Source organism: Bidens hawaiensis, unplaced genomic scaffold (assembly GCF_021521415.1).
Source record: "Bidens hawaiensis isolate Kalapana, Puna unplaced genomic scaffold, B.hawaiensis_p1.1 tig00003115_1, whole genome shotgun sequence".
Taxonomy (NCBI): Eukaryota; Viridiplantae; Streptophyta; class Magnoliopsida; order Asterales; family Asteraceae; genus Bidens; species Bidens hawaiensis.
The window spans coordinates 1,396,426-1,423,778 of NW_027491167.1; positions in this window are offsets into that span (position 1 = coordinate 1,396,426).

The following is a 27,353-nucleotide window of genomic DNA, read 5'->3' on the forward strand; positions in this document are numbered from 1 at the left end:
AATGTATTCGATACGAAAATTTAGTTTCCTCATTTCATTCATAAACGAATAATTTGTTTCATATCAAAATTTTAATGCAGCACCTCTCGAACTGTTACTGTTTGAGAAAACATGGTAGCTGGCTTTATTACAGTATGTCTTCAATATATAATTTATATGGAGTTAATTAACTTATGAGTCCACTGATAAATTTTTAACAACATTTATTTACAATTGTGTTGTGATTAATTAACATGTTATATAATCATGACTTAGGTTGTTATCAACTTACTATGACTCCTCCATGAGATAAATTTATCTGCTGACATAAGAATATATCCCGAAAATTACATTATGTTATCTTTGAATATAACAAGTTTAGAGTAATCGACCGATTTAAATTCTCACTTCTTCTTTTAAGTTATAATATTTCGTTTATTTTAAAGATATTTTAATAATGTTTTAGATGCTTCACATTAATCTAGACATATCTAGTGTGTTGCAATTTTAAGTAATATCTGAACTAGTACAGACTTTATCTTATATAAGAATTATACTTAACGAAGCATAAGAAAATAATCTTAGTGATCCTATTATTCTCTGAAGGAGAGCAATATAGTTTGTTACATCTGTAAGGAATATCTCTAAGATCTATCATATAAAAGAATGTGTGAATAATGCTTTGACTTATGTAACATATACAGTTAGGAGAATGTTATCTATATAAGAACAAGTTTGTTTTTAGTTGCCCCAACTCATCTTGAGTTGGGTACATTAATCCACTTGTTGTTTATGAAAATAACTATATAACAAGTTCATCACATTTTGATGTTTGCATTAACCCATACATGTATTTTAATGACATGCATACTAACTGTTCTTTGACCTTCAATTTAGAATTTTCATGTTGTTTTATGAACATGTAAATATGTAAGTCAGTTGTTAGGGAAAATTATTTTAATGTTCATTTAATGTATCTTTAAACTATTTTAAGCTACTTGAACAATGATTATCCTCAAAGAAATCTTTTGTAATATAAGTAAGAATATTCTTTGATGATTTATTCCCTCTTGAATATAACCTTTAATAATCAATCGTGCTTCTTAGTGTCTTAACGTTTTTGTTAAGATTTAGATTTATGAACACCCATAGGTGTTTTCAACAAAATTTGAAACGTTATTCTAACTTATGGAGTTTAGTTTAATTTGCTAATAATAACTTTATTCCATTCAGAAGGTTGATTGATATTAATGGTTTAATTAAAAGAGGTATGATCTAGTAAACTTTCCAACATCCATGTCAACTAAGTTAGAAAGGTTACATAATCATCAAAGTTAGTTGGTTATAAAACCTAGATGACCTCCTGAGTTGATTATTGGGTTTATTAGAAGTTTTCGTTTTATGGATTAGCTCTTGGTTAGGTTGCTATCATTTTTAGGATTCTAAGTGTGTAAGAGTTGGTGCCGATATGGTGTACAAGAGGTGTAACTGGAGTTAAATCTGGAGTAAAATTTAATGACTCTCTTCCCACCGTCTCTTGTACTTCTTACAAGTCATTATAAGGACTTTTACTGCTTCCACTGACCTTAGAAACCTTTAGAAAATTAGCATGCTTAGGATCAATAATTAAAGACCAATAGATTCTAATAGAGAAACAAGTTAATTATGTAAGTCGTCGTAGTTTCTCTTGTGAGGATTATTTTAGTAAGAAATCAGAGTATGCTCACATTTAACAAACAATGAAACTTTTGTAAGAGTAATGGTAAATTCTAAAGATATAAGTTTTGATGGAATAGTGTTGTGATATATCAGTGTCTTATACAAGAGGTGTAATTGAGATAATATCAATTTTTCACTCCCCGCCTCTTGCAAATCTTGTAAGTTATGATTGAGACACTTAAGGCTCCCACTGATCTTTAATATCTCTAGGAAAAATACAAGAGAAGTTTCAATGATGTACGTGGCGTGCAATCTTTCATATATATGTTAGACTTGATTTGATTCCATTAAAGTTCAGATGTCATAATAAACTTAAAGGACATATTTAGAAAAAATTGTATTAAGTATATATGAATGGATCTCTTTAAGGCCGTGGACCATAGAAGACTGATTAGATACAAGTAAATAACATTTTAAATGATAAAATAATTATGTCTGAATATTCCGTTTAAATAAGTTCCACGAATGTAAGTGAAATATAACTTCTGATGGACCCGTACTTATTTCTTATGCCAAGTTGTAACATCCCGAAATTTTCAAGAATAATATTTAATGTATTATTCGTTAACGATGGAAAAGTTTACTAGAATTGGTAGAGAAATGATGAAATAATAATAGATGGTTCAATTAGGCTAAGTAGATGGAATTAATTATGGACCAAAAAGGAAAGATGGCCTTACGCCCATGGGCGTAAGGGAGTATAAATACCCCTTAAACCCTAATCCTTTCCATTATTATCTATCACTACATAATAGCCTACACCTTGAGAAACACACACCATCCTTTAACCCGAGCTTGTTGGTGCTAGATCGTCGTGTCAAACCTAACCAAGATCAAGACCAGCTCGTGTTCGTTGAACGACTCGTTTAAGGTACGTTTATATTTAGAAATCGTTCATATAGGTTCGGTTTGGTTTGGGAAATCATAGATCTGTGTTAGTATGGTAAAAACAAATCCAACGAAGCTAAACTTACTGAAATTGATTTCAGTTTGATAAGCTAATTGTTATTATGAAGACCCGTAACATATACACATAAATCACACCCTGTAAACCTGATGTTTTGAAAGATTGAATGGTTAGGGTTTGTAGGAGCTGCTTAGACGATTCCAATGATACCTAAATCATGATTTTTGGTTAAGAAACGAAGGTTTAATCGCAGATCTAATATAGTTTGACTGCTGGTGTTCTTGACGATTTTGACTTTGACCTTAGTCAAAGTCTGGATAAGAACAGAGATGATTCGTTATGATTGACCAATTTGTTACGCGTTCATAACGAATGGGACCCAATTCGTGAGACTTGTTAACGAATGAACTCTTAAGTTCGTTATCTATCCATTCGTTAGATAAGATAACGAATCTGGTAATTCGTTATATGCTCATTCTCTATGCTAAGGTAACGAATCAGATGATGTTCAGACAATAAATTAGCATAACGAATCAAGTAACGAATCAGGTGATTCATTACTTGCCAATTCGTTATGTGAGGATAACGAACCAGACGGCGAATCAAGTTATGATGAGATTGTTGGTGCATGATGTCAGTAGTTCAGTATCTAGTGTCTGTAATCGTGTTAGTTTGATTTGTATTGGTGTTTTAGTTAACTTGTCTCACAAGTTCGCCTATTATAAGCGAACTTGTGGAACAAGCGAAGTTATCAACAACTTCGCCTAGTCTGTTAGGCGAAGTTGTCGATAACCATATAAGCTAGGGTTACGGCTTGTATTTGGTAGAAGTCCATTTTGACGTGTAATTGGTGATTGAATATCACGTGTTATTAGTTTCAATACAACGTGTCTTTTGGGTATTGTAACGTGTGTTTGTGTTTGCTTGGGTTTAACGTATATCGCCTTTTACGCTCGTATCGTCTTACGTAGGGATTCCGCACCTACGTAGAACGAGATATTTCCGTGTAGATCCGGCTGGGAACCTACAATTGGTATCAGAGCATTTGCTCGTGATTGTGTGGTTCGGGATTATCACACGGGTGTAGAAATCGTTCTGTTCGACTATTCGCGGGACGAGTTTACGTTGAAATACCGATTTTTTGTGTCCTACTCACCTCCCTCCATCAAAAACAACCCATTACACCTTCGGATACCTCGCAATACGTCAAAATCAAACCTGTAAAAAAGTTGTGTTCATCAGGCGAAGTTGCCGCCACTGTTTGTAGGGTTTAGGCGAAGATATAAGATTAAGCGAAGTTATCATTAACTTCGCCTACCTCACAAGTTCGCTTATCTTAAGCGAAGTTGTCATCAAGCGAAGTTAACATCAGGCGAAGTTGAGAAGAAAGCGAAGTTAAGAGTTTCAGCGAAGTTGAGTATTCAAGCGAAGTTACTCTTAAGCGAAGTTAAGAATAACTTCGCCTACTGGTACTGTTCAGAATAATAAATTTTTTTTTTTGGTTTCTTTGAGTGTTCGTTCGTACTTCTTCCAAAGATGACTTCTATAAATATTACGGAACTGGTGAAAATGGAGGTGGAAGCAGGTTCAGCTACTAAGGCTCCGAAAATGCTTAAGGGTACCGATTTCGTTGCTTGGAAAGATCGGTTTGAACAATATGTTAAATATCAAGATGCTAAGATGTGGGTGTGCATTCAAGATGGATACATTCCACCAACGGCTATGTTTGAGGGTCGTGAACAAATTAAGAAGTACAATAAGATGGAAGAGGAAGAAAAGAAGATATATGAGGCAGAAAGCAAAGCTCATGCTGCGATAACAATGGCTCTTCCACAAGAGATTCTCCACACCTTCAGGAAATACAAAACCGCCAGAGAGCTATGGGAAGCGCTTGAAAATCGATATGAAGGTAATGTGGGGATACGTGCATCCAATATTAAGCTACTCAAAACCCAATTCTCGGTGTTCAAGTATTTGAAGAATGAGTCACTTGATGATATCATCACAAGGTTTTACCACTTGATTACCGAACTCAGAAACTATTCAATTGACTATAAAGAAGAAGAGATCGTAGAAAAACTTCTTGATGCTCTCCCACCGAAATGGGAAATGTACACTGTCTTGATGAGAGAAGATAAAGAGTTTGCAAACATCGACTTGGAAACAACAGTCAATAAACTACGAACTTTTGAACTTAACATGGTTCGAAAAGAGACACCAACTGATCAGGTTCAGGATCCGGGAGTGTATGGTGCGAAAGTTACTTCAAGTTCAAGTTCAAAGTCAGAATCATCTGCTTACTACTCAAAGGGAGACTCGAGCTCTAACTCAACTCATGATGGTCATGTAACTCTCAACATGGATGGTGATGTGTGTTTCGTAGCTGGTGGAACAAATTCTTCTAAACCTCAAGCAACAACTGGTAGTTTTTCCTCAAATGTTCCGAACAACAACTACTCTCAGATGCCCATAAGTGTTAAATCTGCTGATCAGCAGTTTGCTCTCTATGCATCTTTCATTGCTTCTTACGAAAATTACATCAAAGGTAAAATTGTCGACCCTGCAACTTTAGACGAAGACTATGATCAGATCGATGCTGATGATCTGGAAGAGATGGATCTGCAGTGGCAGATGGCGATGATAGTAAGAAGAGTTAAAAGGTTTATGAAGAAAACTGGTAGAAAGTTCGTTGGCGAAATACCAGGGTATGATAAGTCAAAGGTTTGGTGTTATAACTGTCAACAGAATGGCCACTTTGCTAAAGAATGCACAAATGAAAGAGTAGAACGTAGTCAGAACAGGCCAACACAACCGAATGGGGGAAGTAATGAGAATAGGGCGATGGTATCCAGACAGAACGGGGGATACAATTGGAATATGCAAGTTGAGGAAGTGTTCGAACAGGCCAACCTGGTTAACATAGAAACTGAAGGAAGCGACAGAGAGACAAGAGAAGATCAAGCTTATATGGCAGAGGCGAATGATCAGCTCTCTGAGGTAAGTTCTGAACTCCCTTGTATGCAATGTGAAAATCTGTCTGAACAATTGAAAACATTAACTGATCAGTTTGTTAGTTTGGACACTCAATTTAAAACGTTAAAAGAAGATCATCATTACACTAAAACTAGAGAAAATAGTTATTCAGTAAAGATTAAGGCTAGTGAAAAAGATATCAGAAGTCTTAAAGCAAGTCTAGCTGAAAAAATACAAGTAATTGATCTTAGCTATGAAGTGTTAGAAGAGAAAACCAAACTAATTGCTGAAAGGGATAAACAGATAGCTGACTACCTGGTGAAAGTGGTGGAACTAAACAGAAAACTTGAGCAGTTTAGAAATTCCTCTGCAATGCTTGATCACCTCGTAAGTGATCAACGTTCCCCGGTTAAAAAGGGAGGAATTGGATATTCTGAAGTTCCACCAGCTTATAATCATAACTATACATATGATCCTAGTAATCAGAAATCTGTTGATGTTGAGATTAGTCAGACAGTTCCTGTCAAAGTTTCAATTAAAAAACCTGAATTGAGTAAAAAAGAAATGAGTAAGCCTATTTCGAATGTTAAGATTTATGTTCCAAGTTCTGTCTCATCAAATTCGGACAAGACATCAGAATCTAGTGAGACAAAAGAAGAGGTAGGGTTACTAAGAAGTGGGGAGGAATATAAACCTACTGAAAAGAATTCCCCTCTAAACCCGTATGTCCCACCATATGTTAGACAAACGGGTAGTAATGCAACCTCAACATCAGAAACAACTGTTGAGACGAAAGTTGAACTCAGGAGTTGTTTCAGATGCAATCAAATAGGACACCTGATTGCTGATTGTCCTCTAAATCAGAGACTCAGAGGTATGAGGCCTCCTAAAACTGAGAATATACCTAACAGTAATCGTTATAATGGTAAGAATGCAAACTCATTAATGCTCAGACATTGGACTAAACCCAGATTTCAGAGAAACCAGTCTCAGTTTTTCCCAGTTAACAACCAAACCTATAGTTATAGTTTTGTTAATTCTCTAAGGTTTGGAAGGCCTCATAATCAATGCTCAAGAAGGTTCCCTTTCAGGACTTACAGGAATCAACCTCAAATTGACTTTGGACAACCAAAGTACAGGGTGCAATTTAACAGATTTAATCGACCCAAGACCAATAGGTCTTGGGTCCCAAGATTTTAATCTTTTCTTTAATCGTGCAGGAACAGTTGAACAGGGCTGCAAACAATCTATGGGTTGTGGATAGCGGCTGTTCCCGGCACATGACTGGTAACAAGAATTTGTTACACGAATGGAAACCTGTTCAGGGAGGTAGAGTAAGTTTTGCTGGAGAGAGTGGTGGTAGAATTATTGGGATTGGGACGGTGACTAATGGTAAAATGAAGTTAGAAAAGGTGAATTTTGTTGAAGAGCTGAAGCATAATTTGCCGAGTGTGTCTCAGATCTGTGACAAAGAGTACACAGTGCACTTTACCAAAAATGAAGCAATTGTTCTGTATCCTGGTTTCAAGATACCAGAGGCATGGGTGGTGATGAAGGCTCCAAGAGAAAAGAACACATACGTCATGGATATGAGGTCAACAGAGATGACATCAGAAGAATCATGTCTTATGTCAAAGGCAACTGAATCTGAGTCCGAGTTATGGCATCGAAGAATAGGGCATATACATCTTTGAAAAATGAACTACATTGTCAAGAATGGGCTGGTGCTTGGCGTTCCCTTAAAGAATTTCAACTTTGAAGATCAATGCTTATCGTGCAAGAAGGGAAAACAACACAAGAAACATCATCACTCCAAGATGGTTAACACAATTGTCAGTACACTAGACCTACTTCACATGGATCTCTTTGGTCCCGTGAATGTAAAGAGTCTTGGTGGAACTTCATACTGCTTGGTAGTAACTGATGATTACTCGCGATACTCTTGGGTGTATTTTCTGAAGACAAAGGATGAGACGGTTCAGTTGGTAATTAACTTGATTACCGAGGTTGAGAATATTATGGGGAGAAAGGTTAAGTACATCAGGAGTGATAATGGGACAGAGTTCAAAAACTACCAGATGGAGCTGTTCTGCTTACAGAAAGGGATAGAACACCAGTACAGCGCCCCGTATACACCGCAACAAAATGGGGTGGCTGAGAGGAAGAACAGGACGCTAATTGAAGGAGCCAGAACCATGTTGGCTGATGCTAAGCTTCCCGTGGTGTTCTGGGCTGAAGCAGTTGCCACAGCCTGTTATATCCTTAATCGTGTTTTAACTGTTAAAAGGCTAAATAAACTTGTTATGAACTTATGCATGGTCGAAAGCCAAACTTGAATGGTCTCGAACCATTCGGGTCCCCATGTACGATATTAAAGACAAACTCCAAATTTGGTGAGAAAGCCGACGAAGGTATTTTAGTCGGATATGTTGTTGGGACACCCAACAGAAGAGTCTTTAATTTATCGAACAGCAAGGTTGAAATGGTATGTAACACCGACATCACGAGTTACAAACCACCAATGCCCAGCACGGGACCCGCTGAAGCTTTTGACTATGATAGACTGTTTAAATCTTTTAATGTGCCTTACTTGGATTGTGCAGAAGTTGATGAGAAAATTGCTTCACAGATCATGTATGACGAGGAGGAAAATATTGTGCAACGTCCACGATACAATGAAAGTCAACCTTCCACACCAAGTACAGTTAATGCTCCTGCCGCCTCTACTGAAGAAGAATTCTACAACCCTTTTCACTCTCAACAACAATCGCCCATTGATGAACTCTCTTCGAACCTGGAAGATAATCTTCAAGTCAGTTCGGTTCCGACTACTGGAGTTCACAAAAATCACCCTTTAGAGAACGTGATAGGTGATCTGTCTGATGGTGTACAAACAAGACGAAGCTTGAATGAGCACACTTGTGTTTACGCAAGCATTAAAGAAACAGATATCATTAACGAGTGCTTGTACACCTGCTTCATTAGCCAGATTGAACCAAAGAACTATCAAATGGCTCTAAAAGACAGCTCGTGGGTCGAAGCCATGCAAGAAGAGTTAGCCCAGTTCGAGAAGATGGAGGTATGGAAATTGGTTGCAAAACCGAATAATGTGCATGCGATTGGCACCAAATGGGTTTTCAAATGCAAGAGAGATGAGAAAGGGATAATTATCTGGAACAAGGCGAGGCTGGTCGTTAAAGGGTTTAATTAGCAGGAAGGAATCGACTACAATGAAGTGTTTGCTCCTGTGGCAAAATTGGAAGCGATTCGTTTGTTTTTGGCATTTGCTGCACACAATGAGTTGAAGGTGTTCCAGTTAGATGTGAAAAGTGTGTTTCTTAACGGTAAAGTCGATGAGGTTGTGTACGTTGAGCAGCCTCCAGGTTTTCCTGACCCAGACTTTCCTGATCACGTGTACAAGTTAAGTAAAGCGCTATATGGACTACATCAGGCCCCTCGTGCCTGGTACTCAACCTTGTCTGATTACTTACTTGAGAATGGGTTCGAAAGAGAAAAGATCGACAGCACGCTGTTTGTCAAGAGAAAGGGGGGAGATTTTCTTCTTGTTCAAGTCAACGTGGACGACATCATCTTTGCTGCATCAAAAGTCGCCATGTGTCAGGAATTTGAAGAAGTCATGAAAAGGAGGTTTGAAATGAGCGCAATGGGTGAATTAACGTTCATTTTAGGATTGCAGGTCGATCAGAAGAAAGATGGGATGTTCATCCATCAAACTAAATATGTCCAAGACGTTCTCAAACGCTTCAAGATGGAGGACAGCACTCCATTTGATACTCCGGTTTGCGTCAACCACAAGCTGGGTGCTGATTCAGACAGTGACGCAGATGTGGACCCCACCCAATATCGAGCAATCATAGGTTCTTTAATGTATTTAACTGCATCTAGACCTGATATTAAGTTTGCAGTTTGTCTCTGTGCTCGATTTCAGGCAAGCCCAAAGGAATCTCACATGAAGGGAGTGAAGAGAATACTGCGGTATCTCAAAGGCAAGCCTAAGCTGGGATTGTGGTACACGAAAGGGGGAGACCTGGACTTGGTTGCTTACACGGATTCTGACTATGGAGGTTGCAATCAGAATCGGAAGTCGACAACCGGTGGATGCCAGTTTCTGGGAGGAAGATTGGTGTCTTGGCAGTGCAAAAAGCAGACCTCTGTAGCCATTTCTACATGTGAAGCAGAGTACATGGCAACATCAAACTGCTGCTCCCAGGTTCTTTGGATACAACAGCAATTGCGCGATTACGGTCTGAATTTCACTCAAACTCCTATTTGCATTGATAACACTGCAGCGATCTCAGTAACTAACAATCCCGTAAAGCACAGCAAAACTAAACACATTGACATTCGTCATCATTTTATACGGGATTGTGCTGAGAAGAAATTAATAATGCTCGAAAAGGTTGATTCGTTAGATAATTTCGCTGATCTTTTTACTAAAGCGTTTGACATAACTCGTTTTCAAAACCTTGTTGAGTTTAATGGGATGATCAATCCCGAGTAACTGTATTTTTCGTTTTTACTTCAAAAAAAAAAAGAAACGTCACCAACGCTTAGAATTATGTCGGTTGCTTCAGTTTGAAGGACATATCTTCGGATGTGTTTGGTCCTCACTTCTACCAGTAGATTATGAGGATAGCCATTAACCAGATGACTGAAAGCGATTGGGCGATTTATGATGTGTTTTTATTCTTTCGCTGAAACTTAGTCGTTCATACTAAGTTAGAAGGACATATATTCGTATGTGGTCGGTCCAGCTGATCCATTGGATCTTCAGGATAGCCGTTTACCTGATGACTTTGACTTGATCGGGGCGATAGAATTTAAAATATTTTTAAGGGAGATGATATAATTTTTCAAGTCTATAACTTCGTAAGAAGTTTCTTTACTATGTTTAAAAGAAAATTGATCCAACATTGGAAAATGATAGACAAAATAATTCTGTGTGCTTAACTAGTGAAGTTATTAGGCCTAAAAGACTTTAGAACAGTCATTGTACGTTATGGTAGCTTTTTATGGTACGTAAAAGTAGAAGTGATACTAACTAAATCTCCTCGATTTAAAGTGGTGACTCATTCAGTGTTGTGCATGTCTCCATATACATCTTTCCGAATGATAGGCAGAAAAGCGATTACCCAGTCATACACGAGCCCGTAAGTGTTCTGATTCCTGTGAAGATAGTGTGTCAAGTAACTGCAGTGATCCAGATTCGGGACTTGCAGTCGTTTACTATTAGAAGCTATGTAAATCTTTATTAAAAAAAAAATAAATTAAAAAAAAAATGTGTGTATGTGTTGTTGAGCCTTCTAAAGCTTATAATGTTCTACTTATCAATCAAGAGGCAAGAAAGAGAACGGGAAGTAGATTCTCAAGATCGAAATGTAATTACTGTTTAATCAGACACTACGGGTCGAGGTCAACTCGGGGTGACTTGGGGAAAGCCAAATACGCTTTGAGAATAGATAGGAGACATCATAGTCTCTGATGTGTTGTTCATTTATATTTTGAGCTTAATTGAACCTAATCCGTATCACAGAAGCGATGAAAACCATACTAAGTTGTTTACCTGCTTATAACCTGTGTCTTTATGTCATAATACCGCTGAACATGGATCTATGTGACAGTCACTTAATTAGTATGATTCCTGTTCGGATCTTTTCTAAAACATACTAGTCCCTGTCAAGACTGAAATTTGATCCCGTGTATTTTATTTCTAAATTTTATTTTACATATGTCGTTTTATGGTTTAATACCTGGTTACTTGGTTTTTGATCGTAATATTTAATCTTTAAAGGAAGTTTTTAAAAGACAATTGCAAAATGTTCAATTTATAAAGGACCTTTGTGTAAATTTCTATACTAAGCGAACTTGTTAACATGCGAAGTTAAGGGGTAAGCGAAGTTAACCCTAACTTCGCCTGTATAATACAGATCTATATAAAGGTCAACTTAGTCAAAACCTTTCATATTTTCAATTCAGGCGAACTTATACTCACAGAACCCTCGGCAAAGTTAAATCTCGAATCAATCCTTGTTATTTTTCTCAAATTCAATCCGTCTAAAAGGTGTGTAGGGTCGGGATAATGTATAAGTCGTCTCGATCATGTTATTTAGATGCCGTTTTGGTCCGATTTAAAACTCCGTTCATGCAAACCTTAAACACCCACTTTTCAAACTCGTTTTAACGTGGTTGTAATCAACTTGATCGTCCAGATCTCCATAAAAACATGTTTCTTTGAGTCCACAATCATCAAACTTTCATAAATACATCTTGTTTGGCCTACTAAACTGTCGCCGTTTCAGTTCAGGCGAAGTTATAGTTTAGGCGAAGTTATTCTTAACTTCGCCTAAAGTTTAACTTCGCCTGGTCCTTTATTTTTAACCAATCAGGAGCGAAGTTGTTCAAGGGGCGAAGTTGTGGTTAGGCGAAGTTATCATTAACTTCTCCTGACCCTTTATGTTTTTTTATTATTATTAACTGTTATCAGGCGAAGATATAGTTAAGGCGAAGTTATTCACAACTTCGCCCTTTCCCTAAGTTCGCTTATACAGGAACAATCATATCTTCGCTCATGGTAACAGGCGAACTTGTGATTTACTTTGACGATTCTCTAACTTAGACCGTTTGTGGTGCAGATATGGCAGCTGTAGCAGGAGCCGGTGGTGCTGGTGGTGACGAAAGAGGAGATAATAATCGTCAGTTTTTCCCGGGGCATAATATGTACATCACTTTGGACCCGGATGCGAGCGGTGTTGATGATTATCGCGAGATCATCTCTTTTCTTATCCGCTCGCGTATCTTCCACGCTATTACTACAACTCTGCCCATCTCTTTACCAAACATAGAAGATTTCTGGCAGACGGTTGAGTATGATTGTAGAGTCGAGCCCCCAGTTATGCGTGCAACGGTTAACAATCAGGAAGTGCAATTCTCGTCAGAACAGATACGGGTTGCTTTGCAGTTTGGGGATGAAACAAGACATGATCCTACAGACTTCGTGGCTCCATTCAGAGATGGTGCTTTTTTAAGAATGGGCTATTCTGGTCCATTGGGGGATCCTCAGAGACGCAAGGGATTTTTATTAGATCAATGGCGCTTTCTCATGCACGTGATGATCGTGTGCATGTCGGGTAGAAAGGCTGGTACGAATGGAATGGGTGTGACCATGCAGTCGGAAATGACAGCACTGACGTATAACAAGCGTTATAGCTTCAGTCAGATGGTGTTTTATGAGATAGACCGTCAGAGACGAGCGGTGGCGCGTGAGAGATTCTTGATGTATCCTAGATTCCTACAAATGATCTTGAATCACGTGGCTCCCATGTTACCTCAGCGCCGTCCGATTCGGTATGTGGAGAGTGTCAGCAAGAGAATCTTCACCCAATGTAGATCATCAAGTGCTAGAAGTAAACCAGAGCTCCGTCCTCGACATACTCCATTATTTGGGTACTTGATCAACCCGGAGTATGTTGCAGCTCGTGGGGACGAGTTTCGGCATCCGGCACCGCAACAGGCTGGAGTACCTCAACCACCACATGTGATACAGCAATCTATGCTTGCTGCTCCTGTTATGGCACCGTAGGAAAACGTTGACCTTGAAGCTGCTTTTGGTAGCCAAGGATTTTTCGATATGGAACGTGTTGATCCAGAGGAAGAGGTACATGTCTCGTCTGCACAGGTTTCAAGTGTGGATGTGTCGATGGCAGCTACGACTGTGGCTGATTCTGAAAGAACTGATTCTAATTCCTCAGATGATGATGTTGCTGAAGCAAAACAGATTCTGATTACTCAAGAAAGAATTCATGGAAAGAGAAAGAAAGACACAGATGACAGTGAATCAGATTTTGAGGAGGATTTACATCGGTTGGTTCGTCGATCGAGAAGGGCAAGAACGGGTGATGGATCGGGAGCTGGTGAGAGCTCGAGGGTGGTTCGTTTTTCTCCACCCGCACTGTCTGGTATGACTATGGTCCCTACATCGTTGACAGTTACAGGGCCGATCATCTCGGGTGTTCCCGTGTTGACTACCTCATCTTCTTTTGGTATACCACCCACTACATTCCAACTCTCGGCTCCAGAGATTGTGTCCTTGCCACCTCCAACTCTTACTCCATCGGAGGTCGTTGCAAGATTTGTTGAGTCGACACTGGTTGTCACTGCAGGGTTGTCCGTTACGATACCACCTGCGGTTACGCTTCCGCCTGTTTCTGATGTGCCGGTTACCTTGGGAATCCCTCCGCCGTATGCTCAAGATATTTCACATTTGCGGTTTGATTTTGATGCAACCTTATCTGACTCGGAAAGAATAGCGGCTCTTGAGAGGATCGTGGCAGAACAGTCAAGAATAAATTTGATCCAGACTCACGCTATTCAACGCCTTGTTGCAGAGAATCAAATACAGTCGTCTCTCCTGGTTGAACATGGTAAACTTTTTGATGCCTTGAAGCAGTTCTTGGCATCTCAGGGGGAGAAGAGTTGTAAGGGTGATGAGCTGAGGACGAAGAAGAGGTATGATCGAGACGATGATCCCAATGCATCGAAAGGTGCAGGTGGTGAGTTGCCAAGAACTGAACAAGCTCTTGGGACTTCCACATCTCAGGGGGAGTCAACGGGTGCAACTGGTGGTTCAGGAGGTGATGACGTGGTGGTAGTGGATGATGATGAGGAGATGTTAAATGATGATGTTATAGGTGATGATGATGTGTTACCGGTGGAAGAGATTGAGAAGATAGGGGCTGAGATTGTGATTGACAGTGAAGTCGAAGAGGGAGAGATTGTGGAGGATAATATTGAGCATGAAAGTCCAGTAGTTGAAAAGTCAGGTTTGGGTTAAGATACGGAATGTGATGAGACTGAATGGGAAGAGCAGCCAATATGGAAAGAAGGCTACGCTCAATGGTTCGTAAAGACAAAGAAACCGGCGGTCCCTACTATGTTCAAGAAAAGTTACAACATCAAAGGGTATGCTGAATCGAAAAAGGGGATTATTTGCTGGTTATATGATGAGCAGTTGAGGCTCTTTGTGATTAAACGTTATGATGGGGTTCAGTATTTCAAGAGATTGTTGAGGTCGTTGAATACTTTGCCTGAGTGTGAGGTGAAGGACTTAGCCAAGTTGGGGTTGATAAACAGGAGTGTTGACAACACGGCTAGGATTATTGGAAAGATAGTCTGGAAAGAAAGCATAAAGGAGAAAAAGTTCGAGCTGTTGAAACCGCAGAAAGGAAAGCTCGTTGAAGATAAAGACAGAGGAATGAGAGCTGATGGCAAGCCTTGGATGATAATGAAGTATAAGCCGATCCGTTGCTTAAAAGAAGTGCCGATGAAACAAATGCCCAAGGATGTGCTAAAGGATCTGAAATGGTGGTATGTTGATAGTGAAACGGCTGAAGCAGTGATGGAGGATGAGGATGAACAAGAGTTGCTGAGAGTGTATGACCCTATGCACTTGGTGAATTTGTCTCAAGCAGATTTGCTAGTGCTGAACGAGAAAAATATATTTTTTATTCCTGCCTGGAAAGAAGAAGCCAAAAAATATCAGAGAGTAGTTTCGGTTTGTGTCAGAGAAGAAGTACATGCTTGAAGATGGGTGACTCGAGTTTTGGGATTACAAGACACGTGATTGAAGATTGAGATATGAAGCTACTGCCAAGGGGGAGTCTGTTAGTGCATGATGTCAGTAGTTCAGTATCTAGTGTCTGTAATCGTGTTAGTTTGATTTGTATTGGTGTTTTAGTTAACTTGTCTCACAAGTTCGCCTATTATAAGCGAACTTGTGGAACAAACGAAGTTATCAACAACTTCGCCTAGTCTGTTAGGCGAAGTTGTCGATAACCATATAAGCTAGGGTTACGGCTTGTATTTGGTAGAAGTCCATTTTGACGTGTAATTGGTGATTGAATATCACGTGTTATTAGTTTCAATACAACGTGTCTTTTGGGTATTGTAACATGTGTTTGTGTTTGCTTGGGTTTAACGTATATCGCCTTTTACGCTCGTATCGTCTTACGTAGGGATTCCGCACCTACGTAGAACGACATATTTCCGTGTAGATCCGGCTGGGAACCTACAGAGATAACGAATCAGAATAGCGAATTAGACCACGAATCAGGCTTAATTCGTTATAGAGATTTAGTTAGCGAATTAAATAATAATTTAATTTTCTAATGGAAAATGTGTTAAGATAGTTAATGTAAATAAAATTTTTCCAAGCTGACCTAGCAGCTCGACCCCAGCCAGGGGCTCCGCCCCTTAGACCCTGCTAGGGGCTGCCGTCTCTAGAACCCCGCTGTCAGGGGCGCTGCCCCCGAACCCCGTTCGTTGAGGGTTATAATTAGACCAGGAGCGCGTTATGGGTAGTGATAGTTAATTGATACACATAATTGTTATACAGCTAGCCGTGCACAGCCAAAGAAAGGAGTAACCGTTAACGGAAGAAGTAACCGAGTTCAGGTGAGTTTCTAGCCCCACTTCCTTGTTATGTTTTTGGGGATGTGTGCATACTCGATGTGACAGTTAATACACTTAACTTAAATGGTAAGTGTATACCATGTATGATATATGTGTTAGATACGATTGATTGCTTGTCGTTACGTGAACGATCTTCGGATATTGCATGTACCGTTAGGTTATAAATAAAGATATGGATATTGTATGTAATGCCGGGATGATTACTTGTCGGTACGTGAATGATCTTCGAATATTGCATGTATTGCCAAGAATAGCGATGATTGTCTCCTTATATGGATATTAAATGATAGCTTATATATAGAGTTCCCTCTACGGATAATATATAGAGTGTTCCTTAAATGGAAAGTATAGTGTTCCTTTAATGGAAAACTCAGTGTTCTTTAATGGAAAGCATAGTGTTCCTTTAATGGAAAGCCCAGTGTTCCTTTGATGGAAAGCCTAGTGTTCCTTAAATGGAAAGCATAGTGTTCCTTCTATGGAAGTATATAGGATGTTCCTTCTATGGAGAATATATATATAGAGTGTCCTTCTATGGAGAATATAGACAGTAGGATAATAGTAATAGTTCTTTTAATAGATATTATGTGACGTCCTCTTATGGATATTTATACAAGGTTAAGATATGTATGTATGTAAGATATGTGTATGTATTGTATGTCACCTGATTAACTAGAACTCACTCAGCGTACCTGACTTTTAGTATGCACGCAGGTATATATGTTTATCAAGAAGGAATGAGGATGACACATGGCATGGATTGAACGGCTGGCATATGAAGATAGAAGAAACGATGTTTGAACTATGATGTCTTATGTTATGGCTTTAAAGAAAAGATTAAATGTTTTATAACGAACGATTAATATTTTATATTCCGCGAAAGTTTTTAATTAACTCTGATTTATAAGAACTATGTTTATGAGTAAATCCGACACCAAAGTAGGGCTACCGGGAACGGGGCCTTACACAAGTAATGCTTAGGGCATCTAACACATGATTTAAAATCACTAAGAATGACATTATATGAAAAATCATCCTCATCAACAATGTCATGATTTCTCATGAAATTTCGTTTTAATGGATGAATTTTATAGGTCTAATTTGTCTTTGTTAAATTTTTATTTGCATGATAACAAAAGTTATGAAAATATATAGTATCATATAGTTCTATTTTATAAATGTTTCAATCCAGATATTGATAACAAATAATATGAGAGTTAAGGTAAGAGTGACTTTATGTTGGCTATGCAAACCTCATAACTGTTATAATGTAGCTTAAGTATTGATACTAATTTCTGATTAATCTCCTAAATATTTAAGGTATCATAAATCATAACTAGAAGACAATTTATCATGGTTATAATAACCTTAACATTTAAATTTGTTACTGACACTCATGTTAGTTATTTGTTGATTTCGGGTAAACATATAGAAGTAGACTCAACCAATCACGTGTTAATGGGAATATTAGGATTAGTAGACTAAATCTCTACTATATATAAAGCATGAGTTAGGGACCTCTTAAATTTTAAGAGGTACCTAACTTGTTGTTTATTATACAACATGTTATGCATAAATTTAATAAATTTTAAGGGTAATGTTGTATTTATAGCACAACATGTAGGTTACTTTAGTTTCTTACATAATAGTTTCAATTTTAGTACTCTAACTTTAATAAAATTATGTTAATTTATAGAATAGTTACAAATCTACCCCTTATTTAAAATAAACTACCACCACGACTTTTAAACGTTCATAACTTTTTCACACGTTAATATTTTTTTAAGAAAATTATTCTATAAAAACGAACATTTTATTCTCTTTAATTTGAGTATGATATTGCTAGAGTTTATTAATTTAAAAAAATAACATTTACGTGATTGCCGGTTTGTAACGACAATGGGTCAGGTCGAGCGGTTCGAATCATGGGTCAAAATGAATTAGAGTCGGAACATGTCAATACAAAAGCTGGTTAATTTAGTTTGGGTCAGGATGTTCAGGTCGAAAGGGGTCATGTCAAAAGGTTATCGGTCGAAACGGGTTTCGAGTTAAAACGATTTCTGGTCCTGATGGGTTTCAGGTCAAAACGGGTTGGTTTGAAAATCGATTTATTTGAGATTGTTGTCATTTTAGGCATCAGTTCCGTGATGACATTGTTTCCACGTACCATACACGATAAACACGTGTCCAACACCACGTAATGACCATTACCCAACCTTGGTAAGCGCCCAACACCACGTAACGCACAAGTAATCAACGTGAGTTACACAATGATGTCGGTTAAACATGTTTAATGTATATAACAAGCGATCATTCAGGTGCCGGTTATGCGTGTTCAACTGTCAGTTACACACGTGCTGGCTTTGCACGTGTTACGCGTCCAATTTCGAGTTACGAACGCATCGTCATCGGGTTTGCGCACGTACTCCGCTGCATAGCGCGGGCACCTGGCTAGTATCATTAATATACAACTAAAAATTTTAGCCGGTTGCTCTTTTGAATTATGGATAGTCTTGTAATTCATATGCCTAATCTAATGGCATATTTTTGCAGTGAGACTTCTTTTTAGAAAATTTAAAGCTGGAAGTAATACTTGTATTTTGCCTATGAACCTTAGAATTATCATCTTTTAAGTTTTATTGGTAGTGAGTTGAATAACATTTTATTTTCCAATATTAGACATTTCTTTCTTGTACATGTGTCGCTGATCAACCCACTCATTTTCATTTGGTACTTCTGAGTATTATAGTTTATTCTTAAGGCATCAAACTGTACTAGTCAAAATTTAGTACATAATGCACCGGAAAGTGTAATTATTTCCATGTGTATACCCTTAATTTTATGGGTCATGGTATTGTATATTATGATGCATTCATGGATACCATTTAACTGTATAGTCAGAATTTAGTAAGAATGCATGCATCTTAGGAGTTATTTTGATTAGTCTTAGGAAAAACTAAATCTAGAATAACTCTAGTGATAGCATTTATTAAAATAAGTTCTTGACTATCATTATCATAAAAGACATGATGATTGACTCATCTCATTTGTTATGCTCTAGTTTTCAATAGAATAATTGCTATTAGAAAGAGCTGGGGAATTGCCACATTATGTCTTGAGGAATAATCAAAACCGAGAAGAGCTAAGTGTTTATTAAAACTTTTTATGAAGCACAACTCATATTGTGTTTTGAGATTATAGTGGATGCTTTGGATGAGATACTAATTTATATAAGTAAATTATAGCGAGTAATGTTATGGGATATTAAAGTAATACAAATTAAAATTTATGATCATTAGATTAATGAATGATCATTAATGTGGGGATCGATATATTTAAATGAATATGTGATATGTCTATTATTAATATCAAACTAATAGACTATAATTAAAAGTTATACTTAAACAAAAAAATAAATCACCTTTGGGCATAATTAAATTTTATTTAAAATGTGCGCAAAATAATTGAAACACGTCACCTTTGGGCAGAAGTGATACAATTATTTTAGTTATGCACATGCTAGTTTCGCTAGATATAAATGTAGCGCATCACATTTAAGCATAAGTGAGACATTTATATCATGTTAGGCAAAACTAACAAAAGCTTTTAGTTAGACTTGGATGATAGGGTAGTTGTAACACATCACCTTTGGGCAGAAGTGATATATCAAAAGTTCATTAAATTTAAGCCTTTCTAGTTTTGTAAAAATTTATAATATTTAAGTGTTTACAAAACATTTAATTAGTTAATAGCAAATCGCGTGTTAGTGCGAATTGAACTCGGTGATGAGCTCGTTGGAGTTTGGTTTGGGGAGAAGCCCGAAAAACAAATTAGTCCACAATAATAGTTCGCAAGAGTTACGTTCACGAAAATTTGGGTAATCTAGTTTTGAGTTCCTTTAAAATGAATACTATTAAAATTAAGTTGAGTTTTCTCAATATATATATATACATACATATATATATATATATATATATATGTATATATATATATAGAAAATGGTTCAAATAAAAATAAGGAGTTTCCTAATAATTGTAAGATTACCCTAAGTACCTTGTACAATTAATTATATACACAATATCATTTCTCTGAACAGTCCCATAGACCTTCAGAGGCATGTTGATGATATGCATGGCCTCGGGGAAATGCCGAGTCACCATGTATGAATGGATCCAGACACATGTATACTCTTAATCAGAGTGTCCGTTTCTTATTATTGTAACACAAAGTTTTAAGGATTCGTAAATCCTATGCAAACATTCTGACTCAAAGAGTTTGTAAAAGGTTTGGGGCGTATTCACCTTTTCTGTTTATAATCAGTTTCTGATACTGATTCCTGTTTCTGATTCTGCTTCTTGTTTTGTCACCTCGGACCTATAGTATAAGAATAACCTTTGTATAAATAACAAGATCATTGATCTAGCTTCAGACCTTTAGTCCGTTTTGTATAGTTTTAACCTTGATAAAATCATTTGTTTATATAAAGCATTTGGACCTTTAGTCCTCTTGTTTATTTACAAATTATATGTTACGTTTTTTCTTAAAAAAAACGTCTATACTGAGTTTCTTTTTCAAGAATAAACATTAATTTCTTAGCAATAATCTCTTGTATATTTATTATATTTCTTAGTCATAAAGAAACACTATATTAACCATAATCTTTGCTTAAGAAAAGTTATATTATTCTTAATCGTAATCAAGGTTCGGGCTATACCCTCGACTATGGTCTAAGCCATTTATAATAATAAAATAATAACTTAGGCAAAACCCCTACCTCGCACTGGTATTTGGAGTTAGATATTCCTAAGTTTATACGGGCAGCACTTCTACTCTATATGCACGTTTATCGAGGCGTTCTTGATCAACCTTTCTTGGCACGCAAATCGAGACGATGTTTAGGTGTCACCGGTCCGTGCACGTACTTCGAGGCAGAATGTCAGGCTACTTTTGATTGGCACGTACTTCAAGAAAAACACCGGGTATTTGGCACGAATTACGAGGTGATGTTTGCCGGGTCGGTGGCACGTAAAACGATGCTTGTCACGTAACACGACGTAGAGAGAGTGTAATTCTAGAGAGAGAGTGGGAATGTGTGTGAGAGAATGAGCCCGTGGCCTCACCTTTTTTAGCTGAAACTGAGTCCCATCGCGATACGCGATGGGCTCTTCTTTAAATGCGTCGTGTATCGCGACGCCCACTTTTCTGAGATCACTCCACGTGTCGCTACGTGGCCTGACACATCTGCCACATGTCCTGCCCCCTGCTGCCACGTGTCACCTGGATGTGGCACATGTCCCTGAGTCATCACGATACACGATGCCCGTTTTCTTGGTCTTAAAGCGGCTCGCGGCGATGCAAGCGTGCGAAGTGCGCCATCAAAGCGCCCAATGCCCGTCGCCTTCGCCTTCGCCATCGCCATCGTCCTCATCGTCGCCCGAGCCCGTGCGCGTGCGCGTCGGGTGCTACGCACCCTTCGCTAGGACCACTTGGTGCATGATATGCATAAAAGAATATTACTATGGAAAATCTCTTCCTTATAAAGAGCTTCCATTTCTTTACCACTTTCTATGTTGGATGAGATTTATATTCCTTATTTATACCCAAGTAAAGTGCTTACACTTTCTTACATCCTTTCATGTGGGATGGAGTTTTCTTTTTTATTATTTCCTTTATGTGGGAAATCTTAACTTAGGAAATATTTTTATTTCCTTATTTTTCTTATATTTCCTTATTTAATATTTTCTCATGACTTGTTTTGATATTATTTTTGATCCCTCAACTTTCCTAAGTTGTCAAATTTGGATTGAAATTTTTGGGGATGTTACATGTGATAAGAATGAAAATATTCGAAATTTTACGGATTATTATGTTTCTTAATTAAAATGATTTAATTATATTTATTTTAGATTTCGAAATCTTTTGTTGATAAACTATATTATGTTTCAATTTTTTAATATATAAAATCAATCAAAATTGGAAACAACAAATTTTAATCCCTCGATTCATCCAAAATAAGAATGATTATTTGAATTTTATGATGAACATGAAGAACATATTCGAAGAATCTTTAGTCAGTTTTCTCTGAAATCGAAATATTGAACATATTTTTAATAGATTTCGAGCATATTATAGTTTTAAATGTGAATTTTAGCAATTATAATCAGTTTTCTTAACAAAACATGAAAACATAGAACAAAAAAATTACGGTTTTAATCAAAATTCATGTTTTTCGATTTTAATTCCAGATTTATCAAAAACCTGAATAACTGATTAATGCAACATCACTCTGATGCCACATGTTGATAAGTTCTAAAGTAAGCAATAGAAAATATGATAAATATTAAACCTATGAACCTGTTACAACAGTGAGAGTAGTAATCGCAGCAGAGTATGATGTAGTCGACATGTTTGTCATCTTGATTGAGTTCCCCTTTAGGATGTATAGTTAAGGATGGTGTTAGGGTTCTTGAGAAGAGCCCGGTTATTTTAGGAGAGTGGAGACACACAAAATTGTGATGTGTGTGTGATTAGGTTATTATGTTAGTTTATTCTCTCACTGTATATACACCTAAGGGGAAACCCTTTAGTATCTAGTAAGGGTAATATGACACATCAACAATTTCCAAACTAATATATAATAAGGTATGATTAATATTTTGATCCATTATAATATAAATGATTATATTGGCCATATATAAATAGGGTTGAGTTATAATAAGAAGATTAGTTTTCCTAGGAAGGATAGAAGATAATCTTGTCCATTCATTTGAGAATTGAATGGTTGAGATTATATTAGAGAGATCATCAAGTGTAAAACAAGGGTAATGGCATGATAGGAATAACACATTTGTTGACTCTCTCTCTCTCTCTCTCTCTCTCTCTCTCCACATGCAAGGCACATGTCAAATTCCCCCATCATTTTAAAACGTCCATAACTTTTTTATATGACATTTTTGTTTCAAAACAATTTCACCATAAAAACGAGTGTTTTTTTATCTTTTATATGAGTACCATATTGCTTTATAAAACTAAGAAAAAATTTCGTGGGTTTTTACAAAGTGTGTTTTACAAAATTGTGTTATACAATTATGTTTTATTTTTTCATAGTATTTTTTGCATTGTGTTTCTTACATTGTGTTATTTAATTGTGTTTTTGTCATTTTGTTTTTATTTTCATAGTGTTTTATTTTCCGGTGAAATTTCCGAAGACTTTTCCGGCAAGGTGGTGGCGGTGGGCGGTGGTGGTTGTAGGAGATAAGTGAAAATTTAAGTGGGTTTTAATTAAGTGGGTTTTTGAAATTAAATTAAGTGTGTTTTCAATATTAAAGTATTAGACAAAAATACTCTCCTTCCTAACCTTTTTAGAAAAATCAAACTTCTTATTTGATCTTTTCTCTATATAAATATATATCAAATATATATACATATATACTTAATCTCACAATGCTTTATAATCTATACTTGTATCGTTTAATGAATTTGCCCATTAAAAAAAACTATATGTAACTTTTATTGAGGATTTTAAGTTCTCAACATTAGGCATTTGCTAGGTCTCGTAAAACATTTATTAAAATAAAATATAAGTTGTTTTAATATCAATTTATATATATTATAAAGTTGATAGAAGCTAAGGCGTTTTATGTGTTTTGCTTGGTTACGATGTATTGTCTTTGGAAAAAACGAAACGCCTTAGTTCATAACGGGACTCCGATTCAGATACCGAGGTTGATAGAAGAGATGAAGTTGATTGGTTTTCTTTAGGTTAAGAATAGGTAAAATAGGAAAGGGTACATGAGGAGAATGGAATAAGTTTTGGTTATAATTTTTGTGTGTATTTGTTGTTTGTGTTTGTTGCTTGTGTGGTATTTGTTTGGGCTACTGTCGCATGTGTAGTGTGGTTTGTATTTAATGGTTCTAGCGTCTTGCTAGTTAGTTTTAATAAAATTTTGTTGGCCAAAGAGAAAATAAAGTTGATAGAAAGAAGCTATAAAAACTGATTACGCGTAAAAATAATCAACGATCCCCAAGACTATGGTGCATTTGGCTTCTAGCCACCGTTGGAGTGAGTGCATTTAGGAGTGAGGCGGTTAGGGACTTACGCGCATTTGTGGTGTTGTGAGTAGAGTTGTCAATCGTGCTAGGTTGGCAAGTTAATGATTGTGAGTTGAAATGTGCAACTCAAACTCGACCCGTATTATTTGTGCCAAATATATCAACCCTAACCTAACCCTAACCCGCACACACATAAATTCGGGTCAACACAAACGCGACCCGTTTAAACCATTTATCAAAAAAATTAAAAACAAAATTGATATTAGTTAGAGTCGGTAGAGCAATTGAGTAATATGAATATGTTTCTAAAAAATATTAAAAACATAAAAGTCAATTGGGAATTACAAGTGTATCTACAAAAATAAAATTATAATTATAATTATAATTATAAAAAGGTTTTTTTAAATAGTTTAACGTGTCAACCCGAACCATTTTTAAACGGGTTTCGTTAGACAACCCAAACCCGACCCGTTTTTACACGGGTCGTGTTAGTTTACTCAAAACATGTTTCTTTTGTGTCAGGTTTGGGTCATGCCAACAATATGTTGCCCCTAGCTATGAGAAAGAAAATATGTTAGTGAGAGAGAAAATGAATAGAGAGAATATGATAAAAGAAAATAGGATATGGTTGCCTTTTTGGACAGCTAATGTGACATGAGCATAGGCACATTGATCCTCTTTCCATTGGCAGTGAGTCGAAATTTGAATCACCTGTGTTTGAGTCATGAGTATCTGTTTCATCACTGGATTTAGAGTAGAAAATCGAGTAAGGGAATACAATAATTCCAAAGCATTGACTAATTAGAGGGTAGGGGCTGATCTATACATGACCATAAATAAAGTGAAAGACTAAAAAATATCAAAAATTATCATGAGAAAATAAGAAAAAAGCTCAGGAGTAGGAAAGAGCCGGAGAAAAGTATAGGAAAAGGTTTTTATTTCTTTTCAAGGATACGAAGACAAAAAACAGAACGAACACTCCACGATGGAATACAGACAAAAAAATTACCTTTGATGACAATCCACGAACAAAAAATGGCGTGAAAGAATTGTAGGGATGCATACATGATGTGTTGTTGAACTCCGGCGTTATGATAATGACATGATCATTAAAAGATTTAAAGCGGTATATTCTTTTCATCATACGGGTCTTTTTTTTCTTTTTTTACTATAAGAGATAAGCATCCAGCTTTGCACCGTCGAAGAATACGACTATGGTGTACGTTTCGAAGAGGCACTAGAAAAACCATAGGGCTTCTTTTGGCAATGCATATGGTTTACTTATGTGGAAGATGTGAAGAAATGGGTAATATGGGTGGAATCTAACCAAATTATGTTTACTTGGGTTCTTGAGTTTGCAAACACTATTCCTAAAACGATTATAGCTCGCATATCCAAAATTTATATATTTTTCAACAAGTTCGTATTATTTTTCATTCAATAGAAAACTATGTGAAAATATAATATGTCTTGCATGTCAAGTTTTCAGTTTTGTTTAAATTAGGCCCAGATTTCTTTGTTTACATATTGGAATGGAATCTCATGGCAAGTTTTCTGTTTTCTTGCATGGCAAGGTCTTGTGTGTTCGTTGTATATATCCAGTTTAACAAACTATGCATAAATCAAGAACATTATGATTCGGTTTATTTGTTTGCAGGAGGTTGGTGTTATCCTTGGGCTTCACAAGAGTAGTTGTTTTCAAACCCCTTCGTTGTGTTAAAAATGGTGAAATAACACTAGGAAAAAAACCCATCAAAATTAAGATGAATAACATGAAAATATTGTGTTAAGTGGGTTCTTATAAAACCATCTGTAGTGGACCGAGAAGAGAGGGAGATTGGGGAGGAACACCCCCCCCCCCTCCCTTAGAAGTGAACCGGAAGAGGGTGGACGAGAAATATTTCTCGACCAAATTGATGCGGGGTTACAAACTTTTATTAATTTTTTTATTCATATAACCACTAAAATTGTCATATACCACCCCCCCCCCCCCCCTTCAAAAAAAAAACCTCTTTCACACCACTGAACTCTTAAAATACAATCAATATGCTTTACACCAGTGCACTCTTAAAATACACCACTGCACTCTTTCAATATACTTGTTGACTGGACGTCATATGACACACGTCACCCCATATCGCTACACATAGGGGGTGTTTGGCCTAGCTTTTTTAACCAAGCTTATAGCTTTTTTTAGCTTTTTTATGTAAAATAAGATTACTTTGATGTTTGGTTTAGCTTTTTAAGCTTAAGCTTATTAGCTTATATATGTGAAGAAACACTAAGTGACCTCGACAGATTACGGATAGTCTTAGGGTTAAGTAGATGTTTCCCACGAGGGTTAGGTCCGGCAAAGATGGTTATTCTTCTGATGACTTGCAAAACAGACACCTTGAGCTCGTCACTGAGAAGGGGGGGTACCTCCTTGTGACCACCCTCCGGCGTGAGAATCAAACTAGATTGCTCTGAATATAAATGTATATTAAGAGAAATAGCTAGAGCAGATAAGATATGTGATGGTATGAGATAGTATATGATACCGTTCCAAGGTGTTGGACTATTTATAGTCGAAGGTAGGTTTCCAAGCAGGTACAGCCAGCTGTATAATATTCCTTTTCTACCAACTGTGGGCTACGCACGTGCCATGCTGGTGGTTGGTGGGTAGGCAGCGGCTGATAGTGACATGGCCGGCTGTGTACTATTCCTTTCCACCAACTGCAGGCTATGTACGTGCCACGACAAGGGTTGGTGAGTAGGCAGCGGCTGATAGTGACATTTTGTACTAGAGCGTGTTCCTCGTCGTACTGTTGTCAGTGAGCTGTCACCCTGTGATTGGTTCATGGGCTGCTTTGGTCAGATCTTGTCTATTTTGTCCATACCTTGGCAGGTATAGTACAAAAGATCCTCCAGAAGCGTACGGACTGGCTCATTTGGGCGGGAGTATTCCCGCCTTGCTCATTCCTTCTTCAGGTGACATTACTGAATTATTGAGAGTTAGTGCCTTGTGCGTGTAGCCTTGCTATTAGTGCGGGTAGCCTTCCCTGATGGCTTGTATCCGCAGCTGCGGGAACAGGCGGGGTACTTCACCATTGGGAGGCTTTTCCTGCGGGAACAGCTGGCGTACTGCGCGTAAGGTCTTCATCTCTCTGAGCATGGTGGGTCCTGCGGAACCAGTTGGTCTTTGCGCAGACGTCCCTCTTCAAGGTGAGTCTTGCGGGTCCAACTGGGCCCTGCTGGG